The 13,932-nt window shown below is 32.7% G+C and overlaps 1 protein-coding gene across 1 annotated transcript in view; it reads left to right on the top strand.

Moving 5' to 3' along the window:
- LOC143915205 (uncharacterized) overlaps window positions 1-13,932 on the top strand; it is a 203,263-nt gene that overhangs the window by 21,966 nt on the left and 167,365 nt on the right. Inside the window, exon 2 of the mRNA XM_077435704.1 lies at window positions 6,455-6,496. The gene's annotated coding sequence lies outside the window, so the exon portion shown is untranslated. The remainder of the gene's footprint in view (window positions 1-6,454; window positions 6,497-13,932) is intronic.

The following is a 13,932-nucleotide window of genomic DNA, read 5'->3' as shown; positions in this document are numbered from 1 at the left end:
GGTGCTTTTCGATCGTTTGCACCAAACCCACATAGAGGATAGTATAAACGATTGAGAATATTTAAAATTATGCCTTATAATTTTCGCATAAACAAACTATTTCGTTCGTCTAATTGTTCTTGTACATAATGACTGGCCAAGTTGGTTCATGTATGAATAAGCTAGTTTGTACATGAACGAACAAAATACACCCTTGGACTGTTACATATACATGAACGAATTTGATATTCAATTCTGTAAAAATTTTCAGTAAAGTTACAGGGTTTGAAATTAGTTTGTGCATATATCAAACGTTTTTTTTTTTCAGTATTAAAATAAAATATTAGAAATGTGACAAATGTGATAATTTATATTCGAGTTGGTGAAGTTGTATAATTTGATTTAAAAATTGGTCGAACAGACGAGCAGAAGCTATTTTAGTCTGGGCATTGTCTGTCGCCGACGCGAACAATTGAAAGGCCTTTTCCACAACCATAAATCACGTAATATACATTAGCGAATTTGTTTGAATTCGTCTCGGAATTATGACTAATTATTTTATTAGACTCATTCAGAACGGAGCGGAGACATTTCACCCCTTTTGTCAATTGACAAAAGGCGGTGCCCGTCGCTAGAATTCGGGTTCATCAGCGTCATCGGCGATCAAGACCGAAGGGAGAACTTTGTAATGGGCACAATGGTTGCCAGTCCGACTCTTTGTCTTATAATTTTCCAGGGTTGGCGGAGCACGAAAGAAAATAATATGGAAAAAGGGGAAAACCGGGGGGGGGGCAGGGTGCGGAGGAAAATTTTCGAGCATGTCGCGGCGAAAATTCGGCATTAAAAAGTTTCCCTCCTCACTTCGCATCCAGCTTTTGTGACTGGATTATTTTCATATTAAATTTGGTATCCTTTCGAATTGTCTCATCACAGATTTCCATTAGAATAATGTAATAAAACTTTCGCTTTCGCCGCAGCTGCCGCTTCCACCGTTAATTGTTTCCTCTGTCTGCGGGATTGAGAACCAAAAGAATATATTATAAATGCAAATCGCGAAAGCTTAACTTTTATTAGACACCAATTTTGGGATGGGTAGAGTAGATTCGTTCGACGTTCACCATGGATCTGATAACTTTTCGAAAACATCACTATTCTGCCGTTTCACCTGGATTTAATATTAATCATTTTCTTAAAATATGTATAGCTTTACATTCGTAACAGTCGAAGTTAAGGTGTGATGTTGAATGGAAAACTACATAGATAAATTAGTTCAGTATTCTGTACATATGTAGTACATGTATTGATTTGTCTCTTTTTTGTGAACTAATATACATATGAACCATTCAATAAAGTCCAGAAGAATCATACATATAATTGGTATATATTATATTAACCGCTATATTTGAAAGTGGCGGAATTCCAATTTTCAGTTTTTAAAACACTATTTCTGTTTAACTTCATTCACAAATTGCTATCACTTATTTTAATTCGATATGTCCAGAATCTCCGAAAATCAGAATAAACGTATTACAGACCAGCAGTATTTTTAAATATTGTTAAACGCAAAAAAAAAATATTTATCAAAATGAATAAAAGTGGACTTATGCTACTTTCAAATATAACGGCTCATATACATATTCTTTTACCATATAATGTATAAAGAAAATGTAATGCTGGTGATGATGTAATCAAAAATATTTAATAAATATTATTTTTATAAAATAATTTAGTACGGTTATGATCCCAACAAAAATATACACAGAGAAACAGACCGGAAAAGACTATATCAAAAATACAAAAAATTTATAAAAAATTAACGTTGCAATACATAAGTAATATATAATTATTCTTTTATCTCAGAATTTTCAGTAGAGTACGATCTGTTTGCGTACGTTTCGGAAATGCGTCTTTCTCTTGTTTGATATTTCATGATATTTTAATTTTTTATCCAGACAATCCTTCTTGTGTTAAGGTATTAAAATCGAAGATCGTTGAGTATTGTTAAAATAATTATATGTGTATATACCTGACTAAAATTCACGTTCAAATTTGAAAAATGAACATCCCGAAAAAACAGGCATCGATTCTACATATAAGGTTCATGTATATACATCCAATCAATTTAATTTTTTTTTGGAAAATTGTAAAGTTACACAACAATCGAATTAGCAAGTCGTCGTTATAATTTTCCGCAAGACTAACCATCGGAAAAAAGTCGCCGATACGTTTAGGCAACTGGCAATTGTTTTTACATCGTAAAATCGAGAAAGCATAGACGGAATAATTACGCCAAAGTTACCAGATAGAAATTCGGGGAGAGTCGAGAAAAATGTGACACAAGAAAACGTGTGGAATTTCCCCACCAATAGAATTTTGTTATACATTATTGACTTTTATTTACAACGTGTCGAAACTACGACAGTTGCACACGCGGATTACTATGTCAAAACCCCAACCAAACCATTATAAATTACACGCGAGATAATATTTGATCAATATGTCAATCGAACAAGTACACACAGTTTGACGTATCATTATCAATGTAACAGTCGGTGTAATTCGACCGCAAATTTGATATTACATACATAGTATATTGCACGAGTTTATTGTATCACGATTGCACAATTTTCGCCGACCTCTCGCGAAAATCGCTGCACTAAAAAGATGCTCCAAAAACGTGTTGAATAACACAGCATCTTAGAAAGTACCATTTCTGCGGTTTGCCTGCTTTCACTCTGAGACCTACGCACATGTCAAAAAAATATCTGTGACAGTTAATTCTAATTCGAAGCGCGTAGTATTTCATATGCCTTGGAAAGCTATTTCGTCACAGTCCAAATAAGTAGGCAAATGCATACAGGATGTGTAATTCTTATAATGCATTTTGTATGCTACCCATGTGTATTTTTCACAATACGGCCTATAATGTGTTAATGATAGTATGCGTTGGAAATGTGTTGAGTTGTCGCACGATCGTGGTCCTTTTGACGTTATCGGGTCACGGCTCCGTTTAAAATACCTTGATCTTGTGGCATTTGTGTTGGAAAATACAATAAACTGTTTATGTATTTGCAATAAGTAAGTACTCGAATGTAAAATATATAGGTAAAGATCGACAATATACAATGTATGCTTATATAAAATAATCAAGAACGTTCCGATTACGTCAGAATGGGCAGGTCGTCGTAATATTACTATGGTTCTTATGTTTGTATGGTTTCAATCAAAGTGGGAAATCTTCGGCGTGATGTTTATTGTCGATAGTCATAATATTGTACTTTGTTCGATATTGATTGACGGAAAGATATTATTGTAAGTATATGGGCATGACACAAATCGACGTGATTTTTTTTTTGTAGGGATTGCGAACTGGCGTTGTGATGTTATATTTTATTAATATAGAGTTTATCTTTCTATAATATGTAAATATGTATGTATGTATATTGACACAAAAATTATCAATAAAACTAAAATGTTAAAATAATGATTCATTATTTTGATAAGAATTTTGTCATTTAGTCAAAACTAGGGATTACGATACCGGTACTAAAATTCAACCTTCGGTACTACAAAATGGACTACCGGTAGTACAAAATAGACTACAGATAGTACAAAAGTAACTTTTCTAAGCTAGTCTCTTTTTTGAAGAGGCACAAAGATAAAGCTTTTTATTTTCATATGTATATATGTATATGTATTTAAGTACGTATATAGTTTATAAGAAATGTATTTGTAATTAAATAATTAAAAAAGAAGCTACCAATAGTATGGAAGTACATATAATAATTTAATTTTTATACTAATTAAATTGTTTCAAATTTATAAGAAAAGGTTGTATTAGCTAGTTTGTGTGAATTAGTCGAAGAATAATTCATCATTCAATGACATCCTTTTTGACTTGTTATTCAAAGAAGCCTCTATGTGTGAAATAAAATATAGTATGTCGAAATTATCATGCTTATAGTTACCCGAGAATATTTCAGATTACATATATTTATTTATCATAACTGACAGGTAACAACAAGTAGCCTTCTGATTTTTTCATCCTTTGCACATGAAAATTTGTCATCGTAAGTAGCAAGCAATAATTTACATATTTACTTTTTTTTTGACATTCACTGATCGGTAATTCGCGCAGTGTAAAAGGATTGCAAATATTTTTGGTAATTAAGAAAGTAATTAATTAAAGTTACCGATTGAAATAGTTGATGATCAGCAAAAATTTGGACCGCAAATAATTAATTAATTGTTTATGGGTAATTTTATTGCACAAATAAATCAATACCGGTATAACCACTTTAAGACTTAATTTTGATTTTTTCGGTAGTACCGGTAGTGATAAACGTCGGTATTTTTGCATTGACTAGTAAAAAGATATTATTTAAAAGTACATATGTATGTCGTTGATCATCGCTATTTGAGTTACTGAAATAATCCTCAAATTACCCTTGAAGACGGTAAATAATAAAAGAGTACTTTAAAATAATAAATTCATTAAAATAACCTGTTGTTGCGTTGAATGTTAAATGTTTCTTGTTGAAAACTTTACCAGTCACATATTCGTGAGATTAACTTTGATAAATGACCACAATTTTTACTTTATTTATGTATATGCTAACAATAGACGAAGTTTTGCGATCATGCGAAAATTCGAACTCGATTTTGACTGATTCATTCATACTCAGAGTCAATCACTGATCATGTTTTCATGACTTGAAAAACTGTGTGTGTATGTGTTTTTTAGGGGTTTTTCAAACACCGTTCGTCCTATCGAACTACAACTTAAAAGATATGACGTTAATTTTTTTTCAAATTCTTAAGCTGATCGGAAAAGATACCCACCCTTATAGGTACCCTCTTTTTTTTCGTTTTTGAATTAAATTATCTTCCAAACCAGTTACCTAATCAAACTGAAATATTTTAATTTAATATTCAGCCTTCAATTGGAAAATTACATGACTGTTTTATTTTGTATGCACTTTTTGCTTATTGAAAAAAACAAAACATCAAATTATTAATATTGGATTTTCAGTGATGTTCTTTTACAGTATAAGGGCATGAACTTACCAACTAATATAAAACGTTTTAGCACCCTCGTGAAATGTTTTATTTCATTTATATTTATTTATATCTTTTGCGTTATTGTATGATACATTTATCAATGGACGGTTCAAAGTTGAAGGAATGCTTTTATACTGCATTTTCTAGCTATTTGTCTGGGTTTCTTCCTTTTTGACTATTTTTTTTTTGTTATACATAATTTCGTTTAGTAGTCTCCCAATTTCATTGTTTTGCGTGAACGCCTTGAAGCGTTTGACACAGTTGTTTGGCCCACGAAACGAGGAGAGAGAGTTTCCCGTGTCACCGGAAAGTGCGTCACGCAGATATGGGTTGTTGTGACACAAACAACGGTATCAGCCACGGACACGGGATTTTCCACATATAAACATACAAGCGTATACGAGAACGGACCTAATTTTCTAAAACGTCAAACACCCCGTCGACCCTTAAAGGAAAAGTCTCTTTTAAATTGTCTACGTCCGTCCAGTTAAGTCAGTGGTGCGCCAACTCGGTTAAATAACGAGAGGTGTTTGCGGTTTTGTCTCGAGACAAAAGAAATTTACAGCAAGAACCAATAATTACAGAAAAGACCGGTCGGAAGATTAGGTGGTCGGCTCTGACAATAATCCCGTCGGCTGTTCCCTGTATTCCTCCGACATAATCCTCAATATATATTATCCTACCTATTCTTACCACGATTAATCCCAACTTAACTGTGGGATTAGTCCCCCTCCCCGGTGGTGCGGATCGATCTCGTGTCAGATTAAATACAGGGATACAGCGAGAACCTGAAAGATTTATTAGGAAAAATTCAAAAAATTCTTACACGCATCGCAAAAGTAAATTCTATTAAAATCTTAATCTAATCAAATAGGTGTAGTGCGTAGTAGCTTCCGCATATGATGCAACTTTTGAAACATTTTAAACTAATATTATTAAAAATTGTTACCAGGATGGTTTTGTATGGATGTACATATAATTCACACGATCTCGTTTTCAACGTGTGTAAGCACGTTCGATAGATAACATTTAAAATGATAAAAAGTTTCGTTGAATAACAGCGTGTAATGTTACGTGGTCCGTTTCTAACGTATCACATTTCTTTTCCTTTGGCCGTTAAACTTTCATCCTCTTCTCGGAAACCCTTCATTATAACGATAAAGATCAAAAACTTTCACAAACACAAAGACTACCATTAAAAGTTTACCTTTATATTTGATCTCGCCGAGCAGTATTTGCTTTAGTTCCATCATTCGTCGGCGAAAGATTGCGAATGCCAATTCAGAGCTTTTTATAACGAGGACAAAGGCCTCATTGCAGTTCGTCTTCTTTGTTATACTATATTATCTCACTTTTATGTCTGTATATTCTATCAACTGGTGCAAGTTTTAATTAATCAACTCAATTGTTACAGGTGCGGTGTCGGACATACATACATATCATCACTAAAGCAAAGGTAAGACACATAAAATACTAATTTATTATAATTTAATATTACACCTAGACGAGTAAATCACGACTTCTTATCAACTATCGGACTTTACAAATCCGCAAGGCAAAAAGGATGAATTTAAATTGACAAAATGACACGGGTCACCTAAATCGCTATAGTGTAAAGGGCTCTTTGGCCAGTTTATTACACACACACACACTAGCCCATTTTGTAGGTTTTGCATATTATAGTCGACACTACTGAAACCTAAAACAGTTAAATTTAACCTCACACGTGATACGAGTACCAATTTAAAATTATATAATACATTGATTTTAATGAAACCATGTAAGATTGATTTTTGTATTGTATTTTAGTTTGATCTAATGCCAACAATCCAAGTTATAATTTCAGAAATGGTATACTTTGGTAATATCGATCAAATTTAAAATTGAATTTAACTATCTACTTTCACAAGTGAACTGATCTTCATTGCATAATTTTAAGTAATAAAGCAAACATTACACAACATTGACTGATTGTGATTACGCGGGGGAGTTTTCCTCTGCAATTAAGAGTACCACAGGTATGCATTAAATTTTATTGTAAATTATATATAATTTGCGCAAACAATGCACCACAAGTCTAGAACGTTCGTAGTATAGTCTAAGAAAATTGGCAACGAATTAAAATCCCCCGTAGGTATGTAGGCTAAGTAGAAGTTTCCACCGCACTATTGCACGACTCGCATCCAATTAGTTTTCCACGCGGAAAATTCGTCGAAAATACATATATACTGTACATACTTGCATTCATTGACCCCGTTTCGAATTTCGTTATCAATATTAGTCGACTTTGGAAGGGGGAAAAATGGGTTCGATACGTGTGTGACATCAGAGGGAGAGTCCTCGTCCCGATGCTGGGGGTTATATATGACAGTGGTGTCCGGCGAGTGTCGTTCTGTACTTATTTTCCATTCCCCCGGGAAATTATAGAGAAGGGATGGTCACAGAGCATGCCACTGACCGATACACCTACGCCATGATTTTATATCTCGACGTATATTTATGCAATCATTTTATGGGGAATGGCATTTGCCGCACATATCCACATAATGCGGTGATAAAAAAGTTTTTGGCGTTTCTTTATCCATATAAAAGTTCGTGGGACGTATATGTAATATAAACCATTTTATTGTTTTATATACGTATTCATCCATGGTTGTTTTTTAGACATTAGTATCTACTACTACTAATAGATACGTATCTATTTGTAGTAGTAGTAATAGTAGTATAAAAAAATAGCCCATCCTAAGATGTCAAGAGTTGCCTCTATATAAAATTAGATGAGAAAATAGCGATAATATATTGATATGATGAATATCGATTTCAATTATTATATATTGTAGTTTCACTATTTTTTAAATCATTGCAGCTTTCAATTCATTACATTTTCAAATTATAAATTGAAAATTTTATTATCAATGGTTTCAGACAGCTTTGTTCATACGGTGCTATTATTACGATCTTTTCCCTCCTGTTCATTATATTTTTATAATATTGTCTTTAAATTCAAATGTAAAATGCTGATAATTTTATAATTGTATTTGATACTCAATTTTTTGATTTAAATATAATATTAAAAAAATAAAACGTACAAGAGGAAAATAATATGAAAATAATAATCTATTGAAAAATGTAAAAATAAATTGCAAAAGTGAAATAACCATTAGTTAATCCCTGAGAATTTTCCTCTATTTATATATTTCTTGTATGTATGTACATCTCGAGTTTTAATTAAAATTATTGCAAATGAATGCGGCAAGATAAACAACGCAATTCATCGAGACAAATTTACATTGAAGATTCCAATCCTGGAGCATTTTAATGAATAATTTATTCAGCACTACTAAAACTCGAATGAGAAAGTATTGCCGAAGCAAGGCTGTAATTAATTAAATTTAAAGTATATCGAATTGATTTCATTTACAATAGTGTAATACTTCTTGTGTCTATCGTAAAATGTGCCCATAAAAAATCAGCTCAATAACTTTTAACGCACTCCTTTATATTGCTCGAATTTTCCAACACTTTCCAGGTCGTTTTTCACTCGCTGCGTACAGAAAACTTCTTTCAATTAAATTAAGTATCCGGCTCCTCATACCGAAAACATTGAATTGCGAAGGGCGAAAAGGGCAGCTACAAAGAATGCGAGACGGGGAGGGGAGTCTGAGGTGGGTGGGGAATGGGTGGGAAAACGAGTGGAGTGGCTGAGGAAAAAAGCAGCCGAGAATTGTTTCATTTTTAGGCTCTATCTCTTTGATGATCAAACAGAAGGCTTGATTAGATTAAGTCTCGAGTCTGTGTAGTACGGGGCCGCTTTTTATCACATCGCACGAAAGTGCTTAATTAATTTGTATGAATGGGAAAACGGGGCGAGCCGCTTGGAAAAGCAGCCCGAAGCTTTTTCGTAAGCCGTTATATAAAAAAAAGAAATAAAGATTTAGACTAAAAAATTACGTGTCATTTTAACGCGTTTTTTGCGGTTAATTTTAATATCACGAATGTGAATTATTTCCAAAGGGACTGTTTCGAATCGTATCATGTCGCGGCTGAAATGTTGTAGATTCATAATTTCTGGAAATTGTGTGGTTAATTTTGCGAAAGCTTTCACGGAAATTCAATTATTATAATTACTTAGCGCCACCATATAATGTATTGTGTTTCATTGTTTTCAGACACATTGTACATATAATCCTGATAAATATAATGTAGATATTAAATTATTTATTTATCACGAAATGAAAGATATATCTACATAGCATCCATTGGAACCTTGAACTATAATAACAGGTTCAATGTTTAATTAATTAAATATATCTGTGTCAATCAAAATTAACATTTAACTATTGACTTTTGTTGTACGGAAGAATAATTCATTGTTTTTGATATTCATCTGACAATAGATCAATATTATAGACACTCAAGACTACAAACATGTGTATATAAATTGTTGTCTTAGTTAATTAATTACTGAAATCGATTTGATCTTATACCTGTGACTACTTTAAAGTATTTTTAATTTATATAATACAAAATACGATCAAATATTGACTATAGCAATAAATAAATTATTAAAAAAAACTATTATAATTATAACCAGGTACTAATTAAATAATGTGTACTATTCTAAGTTTGATCTCAAATGTTCATATAACACACACAAGTGATATTCTATTTCTCGAAATTATTTATTACCGAGTTGGTACGATAAGAGTGCTCTCAATCCGAGCCACTAATTCGTAATTCGTAACGTGGCAACGTCTACGTAACGTACGAGAGACGTCCAAGTAACCAAATTAGCGTGTGCACTAGTATTGTGTCAACCCACTATAAGTATTTACATTCAAACAGTTTTAATGAAATATTTAACCAACGGAATTGTATTTATGCTATTATATTTTTAACAACTATCCGATATCGAACTCTATAGAATTATTAAGTACCAATTTCTCTCAAATTTTCATAGCAACAGTATGAAATGTAGTACAATATAAACACATTTATGAATTTTCATTCCTACACCTTCAAATGAAATGAAATACATATTAGGGATTCTAAATTGGTAGTACCGGTAGTACAAAATAGACTGCCGGTAATATCAAAATATAATAATTTCCAATTCACATATATGTATGTTCGATGAATTGTATTGAATGAACTTGTACGAATTGTTCAATGAATGAGTTAACAATCAATATTATTTTTGACTTGCTATCCAAAGGAGCTGCACCATTAAGATGTGTTTCATAAATTTAAAATCAAATTATCGAAGATAAAGTATGTATAAAATATTGTACTTTTATCTGTCAATATTCCAGAATATTGATTTACAACTGACTGAAATGAAAAGCCTTCGATTCACCTTTCAATTCTTCACCATTCGATTTCACATATTTGAATAATAATTTGATTAAAATAGTTAATGATTAACTGAAAATTAACCTACAATTTTGTATTACCAATTTTGGTACTATCAATAGTGATCAAAAAAATTTCAGTAGCACCCGTAGTGGCAAATTTCGGTATTTTTGGAATCTTTATTACATGTATAACATTACATACACATACTATGTATGTATGTATACTACATATAATAAATGCCGAGTTTTCCTAAATTCATCTAGTTCTTTCAATTATAATATCAAGCTATTTCAAAAGCTCAAATCTTCCAGAAGAAATTGCACTAATCTAACAACGCTGCCTCCAAATTTGTTCCTTTTGATATAATTTTCAAGGCAAAACTTTACCGCACTCGCTCATCAATCTACCAACTCTAAAAAGAAGTACCGTTGGCGTTTGATACTTTATTTAAAAGGCTTCAATATTAACACAATGCCACCACCGTTGACTCGCTGAAAGGGAGTACAATGAGAAGTAAAAAATAAAATAAATAAAAAATAGAGTAGGCATAAAGTTAAGCGAGAGGAGCGATTTGGGTAATTCAACGCGTATTACGCATAAAAGTAAATCTCCAGCTGAAAGAAATATATCCTCGAGACAATTCGTGCGAACGAATTCTTCAGATAATACAGTATTCTATACGGTGAATGTACGTATATAGACGATTTGAACAATACACGTAGTGGACGTGTTATTGAAATCTTAAAATTCTATGTAACGACACGTCTCCGATTTAACATGCGGAACGCGAACTTTGAAGAATCCGCAAGGAGGACAACTTCCCCCCTCCTTTGCTGTGGAGATGGTGTTATGTAAATCTTGGGTCTCTGGTCATTGTTGTTCTGAGACATATCTATGAGTAGTCTCTCGCAACACATGTTTATTTCATGAACTTGTCCAAGCGTGCACACAGAAGTAGCGATCTTGCAACGCCAATATGAATCGCCATTGTCGGCTACGTCACTGTTTTGTTTATTTTTTTTGTTGCAATTTTCAGAGCTCCATTGCATACTAACCAATTTCCCAATTGGGTCGAATTTCGTCAGCTACTTCAGAGATAAGGGTACGCATACTGGGGCGTCTGCGTCCATGTACATAAGAAAATTTGCTATCTTAATATTTAATTAAACTCAACGAAGAATGAAATTCGTCCGAGTTGATACGTCAAATACAATGCGGCGCAAGATGTCTTCTGGCGTGTCGTTGTTTTCTTTTGGGTGTTTTTTTTTTCGTCTTCGAACCGAAGACCGGGGGTGGCTTTTGAGGGGTGGAAAAAAGTCGGAGGTCCTCTCGACAAAAAGGGAACTGTATAAAGGACACGCCACATTAATCCCAATTTGGTCGGCGAACAATTCGTCTCGCACGTTGGCCCTCTGTCTGGTCTTGTAATACAAATTAAATTTGGAGGCTGGCATAGCTCTCGTCAATTTGCGAGAACTTCACGGAAACACAATGGATCCTCTCTAGCATATAGCTTTGAGAGTGATAGGTTACAATTTAGATATATCCGATAATAATATATTGTGGATAGAATTGAAAACGAAGGTAATGTGCGCTTTTTTGCGGACTCCTATTATGTATAATATAGGTACATTCAAAGTAGTATTGAATTTAATACTAAAGGTCAAATCTATGTATGTATTTATCATTTTGGAATTGAACTTTTGGTGTCAAATAATATTAAATAAGCATATAAGGTCCGGTATATTGAACACTTGACGTTACTTGGAGACATTGATTTCTGATCATGTGTTTAAAATTTCGAGTTTTTCTTAGTTGCCCATTCTAATGTATGTTACAGTCAAAGTGTATTTTCAGTTGTAATATATTCTAACTGGTATTTTAGGTCATTCATATTCGAATACAATTCAATTAGTAAATTATATCTCTATAAGTGTAAAAGCACTTTCAACAATGTGCGCCAGTTGTAATATAACAGTTGAATTTTGACAGCTCTAATTTTTTTACGAATGCTTTAGAATTCAGTAATGCGTTAATATTTGATAGGTATTATCAATTATGCAATGAGTACCATATTACGATAACTTGAAGAATGTGTTCAAAACAAAATAAAAATGTGACTTTCCAACTCAGTTTACTAGTCGAGTGACGCTTTCACGAAAACCTATCCTCTCCATTTGATCTGGTACCAACTTATAGTTGAACTGTATTTTCAGTTGTAATATATTTTAACCAGTTGAAATATAATTCACGTTTAGACGGAGTATATTCCAACTAGTCAAAGTATGTTACAACTGAAAATACACTTAAAATATAACGGTAGTTGGTACCAGGTTAGGTGGAATATATTCCAACCGGTTAAAATTTATTACAACTGGAAGATACGCTTCAATTGTAACATACATACACATATACAAATTAAAACTTATTATGGGAAATTTAAATATGCTGGAAAAATACTGCATTTCAATCGGCTCAGCCATTCTCTAATTATAATTTTTCATTATCACAGACAGACAGACACTATGCATTATATATGTAAGTAAATATGTATAAACATATGTATATAAAGATTGTGACGACTACTAATTGATGGAATTAGTCCAATTTACCATAAGATTTCTGACCTGACAGCTTGGCAACCGGACTTGTCAACTGTCATTATCATCAACATAGCTTTGAAATAATCCGATTCTTTTTTATACTTTTTTGTAATACTAACCTTCATGCTCCTTTTAAATGCATATATTAATTTATATCTATTTTATTTTTATTATTTATTATATTGTTTCCGTTATGGGATTATATTTGTAACATTTTACATACATACACACATCTTAATATAATCAGTGCTTACGTTTAAAAATCGATTCATACTATCGAGCACTTGCAAGGCAACAGCCCGACACAGTAGTGCACGGAAAAGACTACTTATATTCATACTATACAACAGCGCACGTTCATACTATACAGCAGCATAAGTTTTGGCCGAGTGCACGGCAACATCGGCTTACATATACATCACCGAGCGCGAATATACGGGGCAGTTTTGCTTGCGTCGTATCGTCACAATATGACGTTTTCGAAAATATTCATTTGCGCATGGGGGCGTTCGTTAGTACGCGTGCACTCGCTACTATGACATCACGTTGTGAGTGAATATTTCTACAGTGGACAAGGAAAACCGGTTCTGCTTGATAAGTTATGGTGATGTGTACTGCTGTATAATATGAATAGATCGTGTCGGTTACTGCTATTTCAGATATGCCAAGTACACATTATGTAAGAAGTGTCCATATATAATTTAGGTACTACAGGATATTTTACATAGGTAGTGTTGTTAACTACGTAAAATATCGTGGTTATATAAATTTAAATGGTTTCTTAAATATTTTTCGATTTAAAAAGAATTAGCTCAAATTACTAGATTTTTATTTGTTTGATATAAAAAATTTAATATATTTCAATCAAATTTATTATAAGATACTAAGTTAAATGTACGATCACTTGAACTTCTGTATGATATGAATAGATTGT

The sequence above is a fragment of the Arctopsyche grandis genome, chromosome 8 (genome assembly GCF_051622035.1).
Source record: "Arctopsyche grandis isolate Sample6627 chromosome 8, ASM5162203v2, whole genome shotgun sequence".
Taxonomy (NCBI): Eukaryota; Metazoa; Arthropoda; class Insecta; order Trichoptera; family Hydropsychidae; genus Arctopsyche; species Arctopsyche grandis.
This window is presented reverse-complemented; position numbering and strand designations above follow the sequence as displayed.